Below are 18,735 nucleotides of genomic sequence, written 5' to 3' on the forward strand. Positions count from 1 at the left end.
CCTCGTTTTCATTCTATGCATCCTATGGATGCTTATTGGTCCTGATTTTGTAATATGTACACTCTGTTACACTCGACACATCGTTTTTGAAGGGTTTCTATCTAGAGGGCTTCGATAACGGCCTATTGAAAAAAGCCGACAGGGCTTCATTTTTGAGTAATAGAAATTTGTATGAAATCTTGAATAAGATTTCATACATAACATAGCTTTAGCATAACAGACACACATGCAATAGACAATCGAAATGTTACTTGAACCGGTAACTCGTGATTCAATGTAGCGAGACTATCGTTGGACAATACTGGCCATACTGTACGGTCGTAAATTAGCCCTAGCATTAGGTTCGAGGGGCGTAGCTACTATAGATAGCAAAGATTTATGCATAGAGAAGTTTTTAAGACATTTATAATTAAATAAATCTTACGGTTTCTTCATAACGAAACTCTATAAGCAAAACGGTTGCATATAAAGTTTCGCTATGATTCCACCGATGAACAGTCTTATCTAATTAATAGCAGTTTATATAAGTAGATAGCTTAGCATAATTTGAAACGGGAAGTATTTAGACTGATACCACTTCCCCTAAGATATCCCTAAGTTTAACAAACAAGACTTTTCCAGTACTTTATCACGGCGGCTATGGCAGCCGGAACCATCTGTAATATATTTTAGACACACTGCTGTTGTGCTTCAGTGTGCACCTTTTGTAGACGAGACGCTCTAAGGCGGTGCATCCATCATCATCCTCGTCGTGTCCGTATTCACAGAGGTCGCAATCAATTAAGCGTAATATAAGTGGGGTACACACGATCTTTTTGGTACGGTGAGTTTTTACGTTATTAATAATCGACCTTGCTGTTTCCAAGGGTATTTACGTAGCGTGAGGAAGGCATCGATAGGGTTAGCGTGTTCAATGTTGGAGTCAATAATCAGCAATTAATTAGGTTTGTCGGTTCCGACAACGTCTAGCGCGTAACGTCGTTGCTAGCAGAACCAGCAGCTTTACGTGGACAAGGCGCCCGGCAACCTGTACAGAGTTTCGACAAAACGTTCAAGCGCATTACATATTCATGACGAAAAGCAGCTGGTAGCATATGGCTGTTGTAGCAACTAGCCATTATTGCATACGGTATGAGTTTAGTTAATGGGTTTCAGAAGAAACGTTATTATCATTGTCACTTAAAGTAAGATCCGTCCGAGCGAAACGGTTTGTAATAAGAAATAATTAGCTTAATGGTCAGATCTTCGTTTACTGAAGCCCACGGTCACCCTGGGCACTGGGTTATGACAGCTCAGATATCAATAACACCTTTGTTACCATTTTTTTTTACTGATTACGTTATCTGGAAGTTGGTGAAGCTACTTGGCTCTAATGTATCAGAATTTGCGGATCTAATAGCGGGTAACTATGACGATATCATTGCTGGATATCAGACCCAATCGTATGACGCTTACTATTAGAAAGTGTTGGAATATGCTCGCCAATCTCTTGTATACTCGACACATTTCTTAATGACGTTAGGAAAACTTAATGTTCTGCTAATATAATCTGTCAGTTATTTAGGCAGGATTCCAACATTTTTGGATAAAAAATATGTTAATATTTTTATTATTATTATTATTATTAAATATTAACAAAACATGTTATCATTGTGAGGGGTAGTAAACGATGCTGAAGAGGTCGGATGTAAGATTAACGTGCAAAGATTTGATTCACTCATTCACGAATAGAGAAGGGACATACACTCATTCAAATGGGAAAATCTTTCGCAGGCTCAACCACAAGGATAGATTGTCCTTTCTGTGTATGTATGTATGACTGTATATTTGATTTAGATTCTGAGGAAGAACAATAAAAAAGGGTATAGCTGATGAATGCGATGAAATATCTAAGGCGTTACACGTACGAGCTGACAGTTTAATCAACGTGATGGGTACTAATTGTTATCCCTGTTTTACTGAGAAAAGACGCTTGCCAATGTAAATACCCTACTCTGGAGTAGAGTTTATTAGTTAGAGGGTTAAATTGTTTAACCCAGCTGCTTTCATATCGGAACGACTCACTTCGAAAATACAAATAGAGAGAGCGAAGGAGAGAGATGTACGTAGATAGGGAGGTGCGTACCTCGTAGCATAACAGCGATGCCTGCAGTCAGAAACCCCTTCGAACCTCATCGGACAAACTCAGACACCGTAAAGAGTATCTGACTGAGTTTGGAAGCGCGTCTGTCACGGATATGGCAAGCTCCGGTATTCCACAATCGGAGATGAAAACGGCAATGTTTATCGTTGCCTACCGAGCTCAGTGGAAAGGTACCCGTCTCGTGCTTGCAGGACACAATACGTCCACGTTAAATCTAGTTGGTTATCAACTGCTACGCTGCGGTTGTGACAAAAGAGTTGACATTTTCCAAGTAACTTCGTTGAACTAAATTTGCTCGGATCGACCGTCTATACCACTTGTCCTCTATGGCTCCCGAGCCGAAAACTGTGACACGTGATGCTTGCAATCGTTCATTGAAAGGAAATTAATACCGTTGAGCGAGTTCTGGGCTATTGGGATTGTTATGGTCTCTCCTGTTTGCTTACATAATAACTTACTGTAATCTTGCTATCTGTGGACAGTAGAGCTTCGAAACAGTCGTTTGCCTAGGCGAAAACAGTTTATAATAATGCACGATTCCTTTCCAATTCTACCAAACACATATTTTGTTTTTATTTATTGCCGTATACGATTCATTTTTTATTACCCGTGACAAACCGCTGCGGGATAAATGGTTTGATTTTGTTGTGTTTTTGTAGAGTTTAGCAAATAAAATTATGATCAAGTTAATATTCGTGTGACAGATAGACATTGAACTTTTACCAGTTTCGCTATATTATCTTAAGTTTTACCTAGGATAGAAGCACTACCGGGTTTTGTCAAGGTTCCGACTACTACCAAGAGGTGTGTGTAATAGTTTGTAAACAGCGTAGACTTGATAATAGAAGCGTTTTTTTTCGTCATCAGATGCAAGGGAATGATCGTGGATCGCGTTACCACACTTAAATCATTATGGTTTTCTTTTCTTACAGTTTACGCCATGAACGATTAAACGTTTTAAGGCAGATCGCGTTGCATCCTTTGGTCCATGTGCGATGATGCCTCCTGCCTAACTGCCCTGTGTATCTTCTTGTCGGCAAGTCGTAGTAGTTTCGAGGATGCTGCGAATTTTACTTCTTTGCTTCTAATTACCTCTTTACTTCAATACGCAGTAGCCTGCATTAAACACTTGAATACTAATTAATTTAACGGCGGGGGCTTACCCCTCCGCGTGCTGTAAGTGGTACCAGGAAAATGTCCTGTCTTCACGCGTCAGCTAATCTTTTGTAAGTGCATTCGCAGAATACAAGCCTCTATATCGCTCAATGTGAAAAAGACATAAGAGCCGAGGGTGACATTGAAGAGATGCTGGAAGGAAATGATGAGCGACGAACGAAAAGGAAAAGCGGAGGGCATAGCATTATCGACGACAGATGGGAGGCACCGAGGTAATAAAACGGATGAGAATTTGATCATATGGATTAGCCATGTTGAGAACAGCTGACAAAGAAGAACCTACTTTCGCTATTGTGTGTTAGGGTTCGTCGACGTCCGCGCGAACGTTGTACACAGATGAGATGAAGTAAAATGGTCTGCTTAAAGCGAGGCCTTAATATATATATATATATAACACTCATGATAATGCAAACATGATCTTCATGTACGAAACTTCAAGCCAAATCTTTGTTTGCTGCAAATGATAAAAAAAAATGTCTATTTGTAAACTCATCGTCGTAACATTAACGTGCAATCTTTTTTCAACTTATGCTTCTGCTTATGGAGATGGTTTTTGTTTCATGTTAATATTTGCTCGTTAATGAGAGTTTCAGTTTCTGCAGTAATGATGAGGACCAAAGAAAAGTTTTGTAGCTGAAGCAGGTGTTATTGATAAGTACCATAGAAACCGAACCTTATAATTAGTTATCAGACATAGAAAAGTACGACTATGTACGGTACGGATTATATCAAATGTTTACTTTAGTTTCAAATTGCGTATAATATTTCTCCTATCCCAAACGAGGAAAAATAACAACAATATTATAATTTATTCCAGCACTCGCCGAGTAGAAAACTTGGACCTTTTTTACTATTACAAATTTAATTTAAACCCCCACATTTGCTTTAACCGTCGTCGTCTGGGACTGTGAAGCAAGAAGCATGTTAGCGACTAAAAAGCGAGTAAAGAGCCGCTCTCATTCTATACCGAGTCAGCCGGCGGGCTGGTTTCGGCGTTAAACATGCGATCAGCCTAGCCAAAATGCAGATTGAAACAAATATTTACCATCGGAAGCCGTCGATTCAGCAGTTGGAACTGGGTAGCTAGCGGAGCCACGTGCTGTAGGAGGGCACAGACACGGGAGTAATACACTCGTCATGTGCATCAACTGTACATCTTTTCCAACAGCGCCTACCTAGGCCATATCATTCGCCATTTAACGCTCAGCCTGCTGCTAAAGCACACACACACACACACACACACACACACACACACACACACACACATACACATAGTCTGCTTCGATGTAAGCGTTTAGCTGTTTGAGGCGCACCCTTTAAGCACATATGTTGATACGATGTTTTATTTTCACGGCTCTCCACTTTCTTGCGTATACGAAGGTATTGAGGAGTAAATTTCGAACGCAAACATTTGCTTCTCATCGTTTATAAACTCGTATATGCGGAACTGTACAGACTTAAGCGGTATGCGCTTGTTCGATGATGCGATCAGACTTCGGACGCTTCACCACGTAAAAAACCACCGTGACCAATTAGTACACTGCAACATTGGCATGATTCCGAATGTACAACTCAAAATGTTCTTATATACCGCTATTGACGTTCACACGCATTCATTTCTTGGCATCAAAATTGAGGCTTGAAACGGAAAATTGACATTAATACTGAAACATTTCTAAATACGTGGACAAGCCCAAAAATGGGGTCTGCGTATCGTAATGAGTTTCGAGTAGCAGCTCGCGCAGAACATCAAATCTTCAATACACATGCAAAAAAACTATTCGAAAGAAAGTACCTTAGGGCAGCTTACATTCGTTCATATGGACAGCTGGTTAAAGGGTTACCCGACGCAGCAGTAATATGATTAGAAACAAAGTTTGCTAAGCTTAATAAAGAATAATGCGCAGTCGATCTTACATATATGTGTCCTTCGCCGACATTTCGGAAAATTCCCTCTTGTCCACCCTCGTGTCCTGAAAACATAGTGAGGCTATTTTCATCATCTAATTGGATGAAGATTCAATGTTTTTACTTATTTATATAAGATAAATATTTTATTCATAATTTGTTAATAATATGTAATTTTAAGTAATTCTATAAAAGAACATTTAAAAGTTTACATTACAAATATTTGAATATATATATATGAAAAAATGTGCAAAAATCGCTCGTCACATTGGATAAAGTACAAAAAAAAACGTCGTACCACAGTGAAAGTACTGGAAAGTGTTCTTAAATAAAATGTCTGATAAAAAGGACTATCTTGATAGGATAAAATATATGATTTTTATTCTAGACACTTAATCAACACTCTTAGTCAACTAGGGGCAATACGTTATATATTTAAGAGAAAATTTACGCATGAATCTTGCAAGACGTATGCGTGGGCATACGGTTAATAGAGCGGTCAAAAGGTGATCTCGCTTTTCAGCTTCGTTGAAGTAATACTGACCTTTCAAAAGAACTAACCTTATCCATGAAGAAAATATTTAGTTTACGTCATTCTTTTTACCGCCATTCAAGCAATAGAAAAATCCCCCGCCCTACGATAAAGGCAATTCGTTCTTAGCTACATTTCTAAACTTCTGGCTTTTCTGAATTGCCTGTGCTCTGAACCGGACTAGACGGACGGATCTGACCCATATCATCTCCTGCACAGCCTCTCTTATTGTAATTCGATAAAGCAGAGCCTGAGTTATAAGCCGCGCATGAAAGGATCTCTATTCAAGGTCCTTCAAATTTTCCGGATTGCCAAAACCTTATGGTGTTGAGCGTTATTATACGACAAGCTCACAATCGTGCGTCCTTTGTCTTTTAGGATCCTTTTGAATTGTAAACTTTATGACACAATTTCACCAACGCAGTCAGTTAAGTCGCTGTCAAGATTCATCATCAGTTTCACTGCACATCCGAAGCATACTTGTATGGTAGACCACGTCCGCTCTTAGGTTTCGCCAAATCTTCCGAGGTGACTAGGCCGAATATTACTGTAATAAAACCTCTATCTCGGTTTGGTTCTTGAGGTTATCCGAAACGTAACCGGAGACAAACAGGCATTCTGCGCATATGCCGTTGATCTTTTGTTCAGTTGTCTCGTAATCTCAACTGCATTTTTCCAGCGAGAAAAGTGGAGCCGATCGTGTAAAATACCCAGTTTTTCGGTTACACAAGCTGAAAGCATAAACAATAGCCATTAACAAATGTCGACGAGGTGTAGATAGAGTTCAACAAGCTTCAAATGAGACGGCTAAACAAGATTAACGAGTAACGAAGACCGGACGTTTCCAAAATTACTTGTTAACCAATCCGAGGGTTATGTATAGTATACTAATATGAGGGGCAGCATATCTACTGCTCCAACCATATTTAGAAGAGAGTGCAAATGCCTACACGTAATGGTTAGCTTAGTTAATAACAGTAGTACTAACAATTAGTAGTTAAGTAGTTATAGTTTTCCGCGCGCTATCTTAGGTACCAGTCATCGCGCTTATATATCTACAACCGCATTTTTATAACAAAAAGTACAGTGTTTTTTTTTATTAAAATTAGTGCAGTATAAAATGGGCTCGCTAGTTTGACTTTCGTATCCTCGTTTTTTCTTTATTGATACCCCTGCCCCACGCTGGGCAACCAAAATTACCCCCACCCGTTTCCAAATTAACCAACTTCCCCATCCCAGGACTGTATCCTTTCCCTAGAGGGCGTCGCAAGTTTGACAGTCCATCCGCTAGCCGGCGCCACCATCAACGACCGAAACGCGAGGCCCCGATGGCCTCGCGTTTCGGTCATAGTAGAGCGCGCTTCGAGTCGATGCTCATTCTGCTCCATGTCGTCGAAGTGTTAGCCGGGTCTCGTATGTTCAATGCTCTGACTTTGCCACACTGCCTGTATGCTCGTGCGCTGCCTCTTTACGCGATAGTACATTAAGATTGCCCCTAGACTTTCTTTCCTAGTCAGTGAGAAAACAACTGGCTTCTGAACAATCTGTCACTTGCCTTTCTAAGTGCTGCCACGAAAGGCTGACAACCGTGGCAGTAGGCAGAAAGGCAAAATGTCGCAAACAATTAGAGAACGTGAGAAGCTGCGTTCACTCCTATTCCACTGCCGTTACATACGGAAGAACGGCAAAGTGGTGACGACTGATTTCTGACAACTGGCGTCGTAAGCGAAGACCACGTTTCTTTTTTCCTATCTATCTGCGGATATCATCTCTGATCAACAAGAAGCAAAATAGTGCGACACGAGGTGGTGATAAAGAAACTTGTAGGGGGCTTTGTGAAGAAGGGTGGCGCCAGATTTTGGCAGTTGGTAAAGTTTCGCTGATGTAGAGCCATTAGCACCGGTTCGTTTCGTGCTTATCGAGAACAGAGTGAACAAAGCAACGACAAAAAAGAAGATCAAGAAGACCGTGTTCAAGCAGTTGCTAGCGAAAGCGCAGTGATATATTGAAGTTTGTCAAAGCTAATGATCGCTTAAAGAAGAAAGAAAGTCTACTTAAAGCTTTGTATCTCGTTTGAGAGATAATACATCACGCACGAACAGCTCGCAATAGATATCAGCTTAATCGAGATTATCTGACCGCTCTTATCGAACGAATCAGCAGATATCGAACGAGCTTTGTTGTGATCCTTAAAAAAATCGAAAGAGACGGCCCTCTGAAGAAATAGGTGGCTTGTGATGATGCTAGTGACACTGTTATGAAGGTGCACACTTAGTTATTGTTATCGGGCAGGCTCCGTTGATACTAGCTTCGACTTGTGGATAGAGAGAAACTTAGCTGATTTACAGTCAATTGGTTGATCACATTCTTCTAGAGAAGAGCTTGCGACTGGAGGATACCCTGTACATGACTAGTGGACATTGAAGGCGGCTTGAAAAGGTAAGCTGAATGAAAACAGAGAAGCTAAATAACCCACTACATCATCCTACGCAAGTGTGTGTTTAAGATTTCAATGTGAAGTTGAAGTTATGGAATGGATTCGTTACCGATTTTAGTGTTGCATGAGAAAAGCCCCAGCGTGCGGGTGTGTCAGTTATGCGGACGTTAATCAGCGTATTTGAAAGCTACCACCTAGTGAAGATTTGCGCTTCATTGAACGCTTACGTCCATTATACGTTTGTGTTAGGCTAATCTGAAAACGCGATATTCAGGGGGCTCTGAAAATCGTATTCTAAGTTTTTTTTTTTCATTTTATAGAGCCTACGAGTCTCTCTGTGTAAACATACAATCATTATAATGTTGGCCTCGTCTAAAGTCGAAAGAGACGGATTCCTCTCATCAAAAAGCCTCGTTATTGCCACCTAGCCTTGGATACATTGTAAATATGTTTCAAGCACACATAATATGTACAATATTAGCTTTTCCTGAATTCTTTCCCTCTCCCGCAAGCCCCTCTCTCTCCGTATTGATCGCGCGAGACGCGCTCTCTGTACCAACATCACGTCCATCAACACGTGCTATTATGTCCAGTAAACTCTGCGTGGATCTTAAGTTTGCCTATTTTTTTGCCCTAATTAGTTCTCTTTGCATTCCTCTATCGCTTTCAGTTGTCTATGCTGTGTATTGATGACTAGTATCAATTGCATCCTACGTTCGGTGGTAACAGTAGTAGCGACAGCATATTGCGGTAACGTGTCCTATCGCCGGACGCGTCGATAGGGGCGTCTATTTGGTTTCTTTTAGCATATTGTAATGAAGCCTGAGTCATCCAGAGGTAGTCAATCACAGCAAATGATGAGTGACCGAGTGTTTTTGTCAGCCCAGTTTTGCCACCGCGTCAGGCATAGCAGCCTCTGTGGAACTTATTGGTACTGCTTCTACAAGTTGGTACCTGATAATGATCGTAATGATGATATTGATAATAGCGACCGTGACGGTTAGTGTCTACAAGGACAGCTATCGAACGTGCCATTGTCCAAAAACGTCAGTGACAATGACATCTCGCCACTTTTTGAGAATCGGTTGTTTCTCACAGGGGCACGACCAGCATTCAAATTACGCGAGCCCTGTGTAAAATTATGAACAATGGATATACCGTGGATGGGCTGAAATGAACGCGCACGTATTCACGACTTTCTTTTTAGGTATTCCATTTGATGCTGGGCGCAGAGATGAATGACGTTATATCCGTTAAAACTTGGATAGTCGGGTTACACGTATTGCGTGTATCGGATGCAGCTAATTTCGATGAAGGGCACGTATTTGAAGCTTTTTATAATAGGTCGAAATGAATGTGTCAACGTGATCATAGAACATTCTACCCTAATAATATTTTAATTACATAATAATATCCTTTATTTAAAGTAATAGGGATAGAGATAAATTAATCGAGTTCTGCTTTGTGTACTGATTGGCTGTTTAAGTGTGCTGAGTGACAGTGTTAAATGACATTCTGTCAATGGTCGGAAACGAGCTCTTCGGAAAAGGGGTACCTCCGCTTTTAAGTCAGGTTCGATGCTAGTGACCCTATAGTCTTTGTTGAGACTCATATATATAAACAAAATGGGGCAAAGTATTTTGACCATTTGAAGGGCTGCTTGTAAAGTGGTAAGAGAGGAAAATGTAGTAAATATTAGAATAAACTGAACAACTCGCCGAATAGTTTCAATGGCATGAGCAAAGCTATAACAGTTTGTATAAAGTCCATGTATGATAGCTGGGTTTCAAAACACTCAGTATGCAAACTTCATTAGTATCTACCTGTAGGTGTCGATATCGATCAACATGGTTTGTGCTTCAACAACGGGGTTGAAAGCCCCAAAGCGTCACACCGATATTGTCCGTACCGATATCAAATGGTCGACTGTAGTACAATTTAGCGACCGCAGAACACCCTCAATGACAAAGTGGATAAGACTTGCTCAGAAATCTAAATATATTTATTTCTAGATGGGTATGCTAAGGACCATCAAGGTCCTTAGGTCTTCAACATTCGTTTCCGGAGGGAAGAGCTAGTCATGATTAAAATGAAGGGAGAGTAAGGTGAATTTATGCTATCTATCGTTAGTTCTCTTATCTATGATTAAATTGCATCCCACAGTACTTGTGATAATTAATACTGACTGGTACACGTCGCTGTGTTGGAGCGCGACAGAACGTTTTCTAAACATCTAAAACTGGCAACTACTCTTGGTGAGACTGAAGAGTGAAACCAGCTTTTACCAATGATATTTTCATAGATTTCGCCTATACATTTCCCCATATAAGTCCCGAGCTTGACTATAAAAATGATGACGTGCTTAATGAATTCCCCTTAGTGGTATAATCGAATTACTAATGTTCGATTTTGAGGCAGCCCCAGGATTTCCATGGAAAATATGTGGATAAAATTACAGTATACAAGGGCATACAAAGCCTAAGGGCATATTGAGTATCTACTAGATTGACACACGCTTGTGGAGTGCTACAAGGGCTGCTGCTATCCGCCTATCTGTTTGTTGCCCCTTCATCTATTCCATTTCCCAGAAAGCGCCAGGAGGAGACGGCTCAGCAAGTCACGTGATGCGCTTGGTCCGCGTGGGAGGGCCATGTGAAGCGTTGGGTTCTGCTGTATCGAGATATGATAATAGTGGCGCATGCAAAAATACAGGTTGACTGGCCGGCCGGCCGGCCTTATCCGCTACTGAAGTTCTATGCGGTGCCTACTCGTATTGTAGTCGGTATTGGTCAGTTCATCGTTTCGGTCGGCGTGGCATGACTGATGCGCGAACGCAGTCAAACCCTAATATTTACGCATTTATTGAGACTCAGTCAGCTATCCGCGTATGGGTCTGTCTACTTCCAGTTAACCTGGACCTTTCCTCTCTTACGGTACACCACTACCATGACTACCTCGATTTACTCCAACCTTTTGCGACTGTCGTTACTGCTGCTGCTGCCGGTGATGACTCTGCTGTTGTAACACTGGTTGCACGGCAAAACCGACCATCGCTAACTGTAACTGCCAACACTTCGTGCGACGGATGGAGCATTCTATTAGTGGGTCGATGAGCGTTAGGGAAGGCAGCACTTCGCTGATTTAGTAAGCTCTATATGCATTGACGACCCAGAGAGCTTTCGATCCGTGACTTTCGTTGTACGTAGCACTACTTTTTTTTTACACATGCAGTTTTCGTGTCGTTAACTTACTAATATGTTTCAAATCAAGGACGAACCGATGTATTTGGTGTTTGCACCGCAATGCAAGCATGTAGCGACCTAGGGGAAATGATGCATAGAAAAACTTAAGAAAACAAAAAACTCAAACTATAAATGCGGTGCAACGAAGAATAATAGTGGCCAAATGTAACAACCAACAGTCGCGTGTATTCGTGGTAGATTTTTTTATCGGGTTTTGGGTGTAACGATGCGCTATTTTCGGTTATGATACTATTAAACTCCTGGTCATAATCCTAAAATCTATTTTTTGCCTTATTCCCATATGAACTGAAGAAAACCAAATTCAGCTTTGCCAACATAAGTATGTAAAAGCAATATCTTTTTGTAATTACACCTCGAAAATAGATGATGAAGTACTAGTAATGGAACAACCTTATCTCAAATAATATGCTCTTACCTTCTACGCAACTAAAAATTACATTGGAGATAAAATCGGGCTTCAGCTCCGTGATACCAGCCATTACAGATGTACTTGAATTCCAGCGAAGGTCGTATAATTATTTCTATTAGTATCGGATGAATCCCGCCATATCGAAACTTAATAATCTGCGCCTATCTTCAGATGTCATCCTCAGCGAAATGTTGGCATAAATAACTTCAGTATCTCGAAAGAGCTTAAAATAGCGAAATCATAGATTAAGCCTCATGGTAGACTACAAGGCTTTAAAGGTTTTCCTAAAGGTAAACAGATAAAGTCGCTTCTACAGACCCAAATACAGAAGTTGCAATATTTGCATTCCATGCCTTCATAGCCTAAATTGTTCCAATCAAAATCTACATTAGTAAGCGTAAGGCATAATATTCGACTGCGACTTTGTGTGTATCTTAACTATACGCCCTGCTTAAACCTATTAGCGGGTCCGGCGCGTATCGGTAAAACCGTCCTGTCTTTGCCGGCTTAAGATCGGTTTCCCCTGACCAGGTTTGTGGCTCTTCCGATCGTGTTTCACACTTTAGAAAACAGCAGTCGAGTACAGGATAACGTGCGCCACGCTTTCCGAAATATGAAATCAAGCAGTTACAAGTAGTCCTAATACTGCTGCAGAAAGATTTTAACAATAAAATCTTGAGGATATCCCTCTTTTAAGGCAGCTTATGACAGTGAGCGGAACAACAGCACATCAGGCATCGCCGAATCGCATTTAAAAATCTACTTAAAACCTAGAAATATCACATGGACCATTTTGAGAGACCATTTGTTCCCAGGCACAATAGTCTAGATACAGCTTCAGACGAGTCCAGACCTAAAAACAGGTAAAATTCAGGCTGTAAGATTCAGGTCATAAATCAAAGATCTAGATTCTTTTTTCCATCTCTTTTCACTATAGAAAAATTATATTTTAGCACGAATGGTTCTATTATCGCTAAAAAGTATTACCATGACGTTTGTATTAACTGAAGCTCAGCCAAATTCTCAGTTTTTTTTAAAAAAAAACAAATGAGAGAAACAATTTTCAACATAAATCTCGGAACAGATCTAGCTTCAGTAAAAATCGTCCTAGATATTCAACATACCTTTTCCAATAAAAAACACTGTTGGCTTCCGCCATAAATAGTCTACTAAGGAAATAAAACTTGGAGCCACATAATGAGTTTCTATCGATCCAGCAGAACCAAGGTATCATTTTGAAATATGCTCTTAAATTCGATATATATATATATATATATATATATATGATATCCACCATGTCGCCCCACGTTGATCCGAAGCGCAATTGAGATCACAAGGTGAAGTTGTCAATGAGATAGTTGAATGCCCTCTACTTTATATAAAACTATGCATTTTCGTTAGGCTTCTCTAGGGATAGTCTGCCACACGATTTATGCCATTACTTCGCAAACGGTCGCAATTAAAAGTATTGACTCTATGTCGTCGGAAGCTTTACTTTATATATCATGTTTCCCTATCAGTGATATTCTCTACAATTCCACACTACAGCCTTCAGCTGATAAACATTGAAGGCTAAATTCTGAGGGCATGCAACGTCGATAGCAGCACATTTAACAAACGTAGAAATGAGATGTTTGGGATTATTATATATGTTCGCCTTTGTCTCTGTTAGATAATCACATGTTTCAAGAAATCGACCGGTGCATACTCACTTCGGCTGCAGCGTCGCTGATAAAAAGGTTCACATGAGGCCGAAATTGCTATCTCAGACTTTATCTCAGACAGATTGACAAAAATACCTACTCGCTTACGCTCGTCCCTAACCTTAAAGCAACAACTTTTGTCAACAAGTACCGCAAGATAGTCCCTTAGCTTTCCTCCAGAAGAAGCACAATTAAAGGATCTGGAAATAAGCGGCAATAGACCGTTCAGCATATTCCTTCTTGGATTTCTTCTTTCCATTTGACTCCAGCTTAACAACAGCTATGCTTGTACATTCTTCTTATTTCTATTAGAAACGTTACCCCGCTAACTAACAATAAGAGCTTTTCTGATAAGTTCACATTGAAAAGCCCGAACCTTCTGTGTATTTGCGCGCAATACGTCAGATAGATCAAAGTTAACATCTATGCTATCTGTTAAACCACCACTGTAGCAGTTTTTGAGGCATAAACTGTCACTCGTAAGTACCGGCTCATTTACTGTCATTTTTTTTTGTGCAGTGAACATTGTCACTTTATTGCTTTATTTCTGAACACTGATTTTGATGCTTAGCTTGTCCGGCAATATCAGAAAAAAAAACGTATTATTATTGCCTTACTGCCTGTTGCACTGTGATCACCCCTCAATGCAGTAAACGACAATTCCTTCTATACGGAGACCTTTCAGCGCAAAGCAAAAGGTATCTGCAGCCTAGATCACCTTAAGTGTCCCGAAGTTCAATAGGGCACGGAGGCGCTTACACTTATCGCTGACTAATCTGCAATCCCAAACCAAGACATTTCGATGAAATATAAATTGATGTAGGTATAATCAAGTGTTTCGTTATGCTCATAAAGTGGAAAAAAGACTCATTTGATGAATCAAAACATCAACAATTTTCTATAGTGTCTTCACATTCGACTCAGCGTCACAACAAACTTTTTAGGCACCTCCTCCCTAAACGACACCACAGAACATTTTCAGGTTACAGTAATATTAAGATTATTTGCATAGGGACCTCTATAGTTCACTGCTATGAACGCAGAAACCGCGCATTGTCAGCACCCAGCTAACTTAATTGAGTTGTGCAAGCCATGCATGTGCTTTGGGTTTTTATTAACCGATATGACGAGTCACTCACACTGGCAAGTAGGCAGACCCATCACGGGGATCACGACCGGCATCGAGACCGACCACAACTATGTGAAAATAGCCGCTTTGTCTACTCGATGTCTGCCGGGAGATCTACTAAGTATCTAGGGAAATAGCTATACGCTATCCATAATTATTGATTAGAGCCTGGGTCTGAAACCCGTTAAATTATGACCTATCGAAGTGACAATATCTCACGAATTCAACTAGTCACGAACAGTGCAACATACGGTAAAGATATGTACGTCATAGAAGTCTTACACAGACTTCATTTACTTCAACGATGTAAAAGTTATAATTTACGTTGATGGTCAAAGCTGTTGCTATATTAAATCGTACAGGACTGTCATCGCATAGTAAGAAGGTGCAAGGTTCGAGTACAAATCGATAGTATAAATAAGTAGATGTTTTGTAGTCTGCGTTCCATAAATTTCAAAAAGCATATACCTTCTTAGTCTCATTAAGCTCAGGATGACGTATGAGAGCCACGCCGCTGGATGACAAGTCTACATAAATTTTCGGCGCAAAAGTCAGGCCAAGCATACTGATTAGCGCGTAGATAATGCCTAAATGACAAGAGTACAGTGAAAACATATACATACGATATTCATGTATACAGTAGCAACAGGCTTACTGTAGTATAACTTTCTTAAACAATGTCTACCGGCAATAGCGGACGTAAAAGTCAAAGCATTTATTTTTATTAGTCGCTGCTAGCGTGCTATTTGTGCAGCAGTTGCTACTGCTGGAAATTGGCTGACGTACGGCCGCTAGGGGCATACGACTACAGCGAAACCTTTTCTACGGAGTGAATCCCTACGACGACGACGTCGGGGAACGAAGAGCTGACATTGTGCTATCAGCTTTGCGCCGTGTTACCGCCTCAATAGGTCCCTACAGCAAGCACTGGCAGGCGGCTCACTCAACGGCTTTCGAACAACGCGGCGCTTGCGCCGGGATCAGCGAGCGGTTTGTCCCGTACCCGCAACCAGAACGGAAAGGCTCAACAGGGGGGGGGGATACAAGCCGGCAGACTCGACAGCGTTGTAGATGGCAAATAGAGATCTACCGGTAGAAGCGAGTCGAGTTGCCAGATAGCTTTACAAGCCGTTTATTGCCAACGTAAAGCTGTAGTCTCGACGATCTGTAGACGACAAGATCCGTACCTTACAGACATGAATCGGCACACGTATACGCTCGCAGACAGACCTTACGGATTTCACCGGAGCGGTTACGGAAAGTAGCGAGAGTTACAACGGCAATCGTCACACGGCAAAGCAAAATGGGGTACTGCACAAGACGGGAGGGATATAATTACATTGAAAAATGCATTTGTGTCTGCTCCTTGCACTCACCTCGCGGTGGTATAATGCATCTCCGAGGATTACGTCTTCCACCTAAGTGACACGCCTCCAGCCAAAAGAGCTAAAGGAGTACAGACCACAAATGTGTGCTCAATCTAGAATAGCGTATACACTTAGTTGAAGAAAAACGATCTATTTCCTACGCAATGCATATCGTAGCAAAAAAAAAGAGCTCTGTGAAGTTTTCAATAGTAGATGTCTTGAAATCGGTTCTGATGTGGCAATTATGTGTTTACCGTAGCGTTCGACACCACGGAACTTCCGTTGTCGTACCTGTCCAGTTCCCGAAGGACGAAATCGAACGAAACTCACTTTGGCCTATCGGAATAATGATAGGCCTAGTCTTCGCTTATTCTTCAAGCGGACGCTCGCGCTTGCACTCCTTTCTAGTCACGTCGCAGTACAAGGATGAATAGTTCCTGTGTACGACGTCGTCATTTTGGCCGGCACAGCATTAGTTGTCCTGTTATTCACAAACATACGTACATGCATTCACTTATAAGTATTCATGGATAACAGAAAGCCTTACAACTGATGCTACCATTCTGTTATATCATTCTTGTTGTTCATTGCCATGCAGTGAACGACCTCAGATAGACTAACGCCTATATTTGGAGGACTGCGCTGAGGATGCCACGTGTGTAGCTCAGGTCGGCCAGAGAAGGCTCCTCCGAGTACTCACTCATTGCCCTCTGCTACTGCTCGTTTCCGTCCTGCTGGTCTATTTTCTGTCCAGAGGAAGAATTGGCAGTTTTAGTTTCTGTTGTGGCGCGCTAATGCTCCTAGTATCTACTTCCTTTTCCTACACACAGAAGCAACCTGAATACAGAATCCCACCCGAAAGCGTTACATTCGTACGCTTAACAACAGGGCTGGTCTACTTTTATCTGCCAAGGCATTTCTAGCTGGATTATTTTTACGAAATGTGTGCAGCGTTCGTTTTCGTGATGCACATGCCTATCATAGTAAGAGTAAAAAGAAATGTATCTAAAATTCTTTCCTTACTAGTTTATTGCCAGTCAACTCACGCACGAACAAAATTCGTGGCAGGTTTGTCGAATATTTACCATCTAAAGTTGCACTTAAATGCTCCTTGTCAATAGCTTTACTAACCCCAAAGGCATCAGGCCGAATGTATCATCAAAGCTAACGTTTCCTACAAGGATTGCTATCGCCAAGCGTGTGATAGCAATGCATGATAGTTAGCACCTTCTAAACGTACGTAAAGGATATACTTTGCATTTTTTTTTTTGAAGTAAGACTTATTTATGAATTTCGAAAAAAACGGACAAATGCATAATGTTCAAAGCAGTGTACTAAAAAGGTCATGATAGTGATTGAGGATTCCCGACCTGTGCAATCGTGATATGACTTGTCGCCAAACAGCTACACAGTCACCAAGGCAAGTTACTTGGCAGATCTAATCTTGGCAGAATTTTTGGGAATTCCTCAGGGCCTATGAATCGTGAAGTAGGCATTCTCGTGGTGGCCTTGCCGGCTGCCCCTTAGAGCGCCTGTTGGAATCTCACCAGTAGAAACACTGATAGTCGTACAAGAAAGCTGTAGTAATCTGCAAGTCTTGAGAGTCCTACAGCGTTAACGTTTCTATTTCAATCAGTATTACTATTATAGTTATCTTACTCTGACCAGTCTGGCCTTGCGAAGGAAACGATTTTTGACTATCTTAAGAACAACCAAGCTTGACGGTTTGACTACACAGGATGACAAAAAAGATATAAAGGGAATCAGTTTTTTTTTAAGTGGAATCCGATTAACAGTTTTAGACGAAAATAGGAATGGACATACGCAGGACACTCCATATTTTTTGCCTCTAACATACTATTGGCAAACCTACTGCACCGATTTCTCCGTTAAGTGGTTGTGACAGGCACATTCATCTTATCAGAAGCAGAGGCACTGTGGTGAACGGGTCGGAACCAGAGAATTATTTTCATGTATTTAAAACATAATAATAAACACGAAGCTGTGGCCATATTATAATGACAAAACAAGGTCTAACCAAGATGCAGTAACTTTTTTTCCACACAAATTGCCAATACTCCTTGGATAGTTCAAATTAAAGTGAGTGTCTATAATTCACGTATGAAGCATGCCCGCTGCTATGCAAATCACGAAGGCAAGTTACGTTTGCTACGTGAGACTAAACAAAAAAGACCTTTTTTCCATAGCTGTGTGTTTGCTGTGTAATATCGTATGGTCGATAGTTACGTGATATTCAGTTTTAGCGATAGATTCTACGGAAGTACGCGGTGGAATAGCATCCTGTGTGGGTTCGCCTCCGGGCATTTCAACCCAACGTCTGATCTCTCAGATCGACAGTGTTGTGTTGTAGTGTCATCATCATCCGCGGCACTATTTCTTCTTTCTCTCGCTAAAGCCGCTCAAGTTCACACAAATCGAATCAGTGCCTCGGCCCCAGTGTCGCTGAATCTTGTCAAAAAAGCCAAGCGAGAGGGTCGTTACTGGCAGAGTCATTTATATTCTCGGTGTGCGACAGCCGCAGAAGCTCTGGCTAGCAAACCGTGAATGAAAACGAGAATCAGACATGTAAGCAGTCCAGGCCAGAGTGGAGCAGACCTGACAGGTCTGTCCGAGAGTGGTTAGGCCAACGAACACATCATGGGCAGGG

The 18,735-nt window shown here is 41.2% G+C and overlaps 1 protein-coding gene and 2 long non-coding RNA genes across 6 annotated transcripts in view; 2 read left to right on the forward strand and 1 right to left on the reverse strand.

Moving 5' to 3' along the window:
• Positions 1-300, reverse strand: part of LOC111250185 (uncharacterized) — a 39,189-nt gene extending 38,889 nt beyond the window's left edge. For 2 of the 3 annotated variants that reach the window (XR_015327062.1, XR_002673212.2), the window contains exon 1: positions 2-300. This is a non-coding gene — a long non-coding RNA (uncharacterized LOC111250185). The remainder of the gene's footprint in view (position 1) is intronic. The other variant, XR_015327063.1, reaches the window with a different exon arrangement.
• Positions 1-18,735, forward strand: part of Ptp69D (Protein tyrosine phosphatase 69D) — a 577,123-nt gene that overhangs the window by 304,013 nt on the left and 254,375 nt on the right. The window lies entirely within an intron of this gene.
• LOC147756137 (uncharacterized) overlaps positions 7,107-18,735 on the forward strand; it is a 63,229-nt gene continuing 51,600 nt past the window's right edge. The window contains exon 1 of the long non-coding RNA XR_015327064.1: positions 7,107-8,198. This is a non-coding gene — a long non-coding RNA (uncharacterized LOC147756137). The remainder of the gene's footprint in view (positions 8,199-18,735) is intronic.

Source organism: Varroa destructor, unplaced genomic scaffold, assembly GCF_002443255.2.
Source record: "Varroa destructor unplaced genomic scaffold, Vdes_3.0 BEIS01000004.1, whole genome shotgun sequence".
NCBI lineage: Eukaryota > Metazoa > Arthropoda > Arachnida > Mesostigmata > Varroidae > Varroa > Varroa destructor.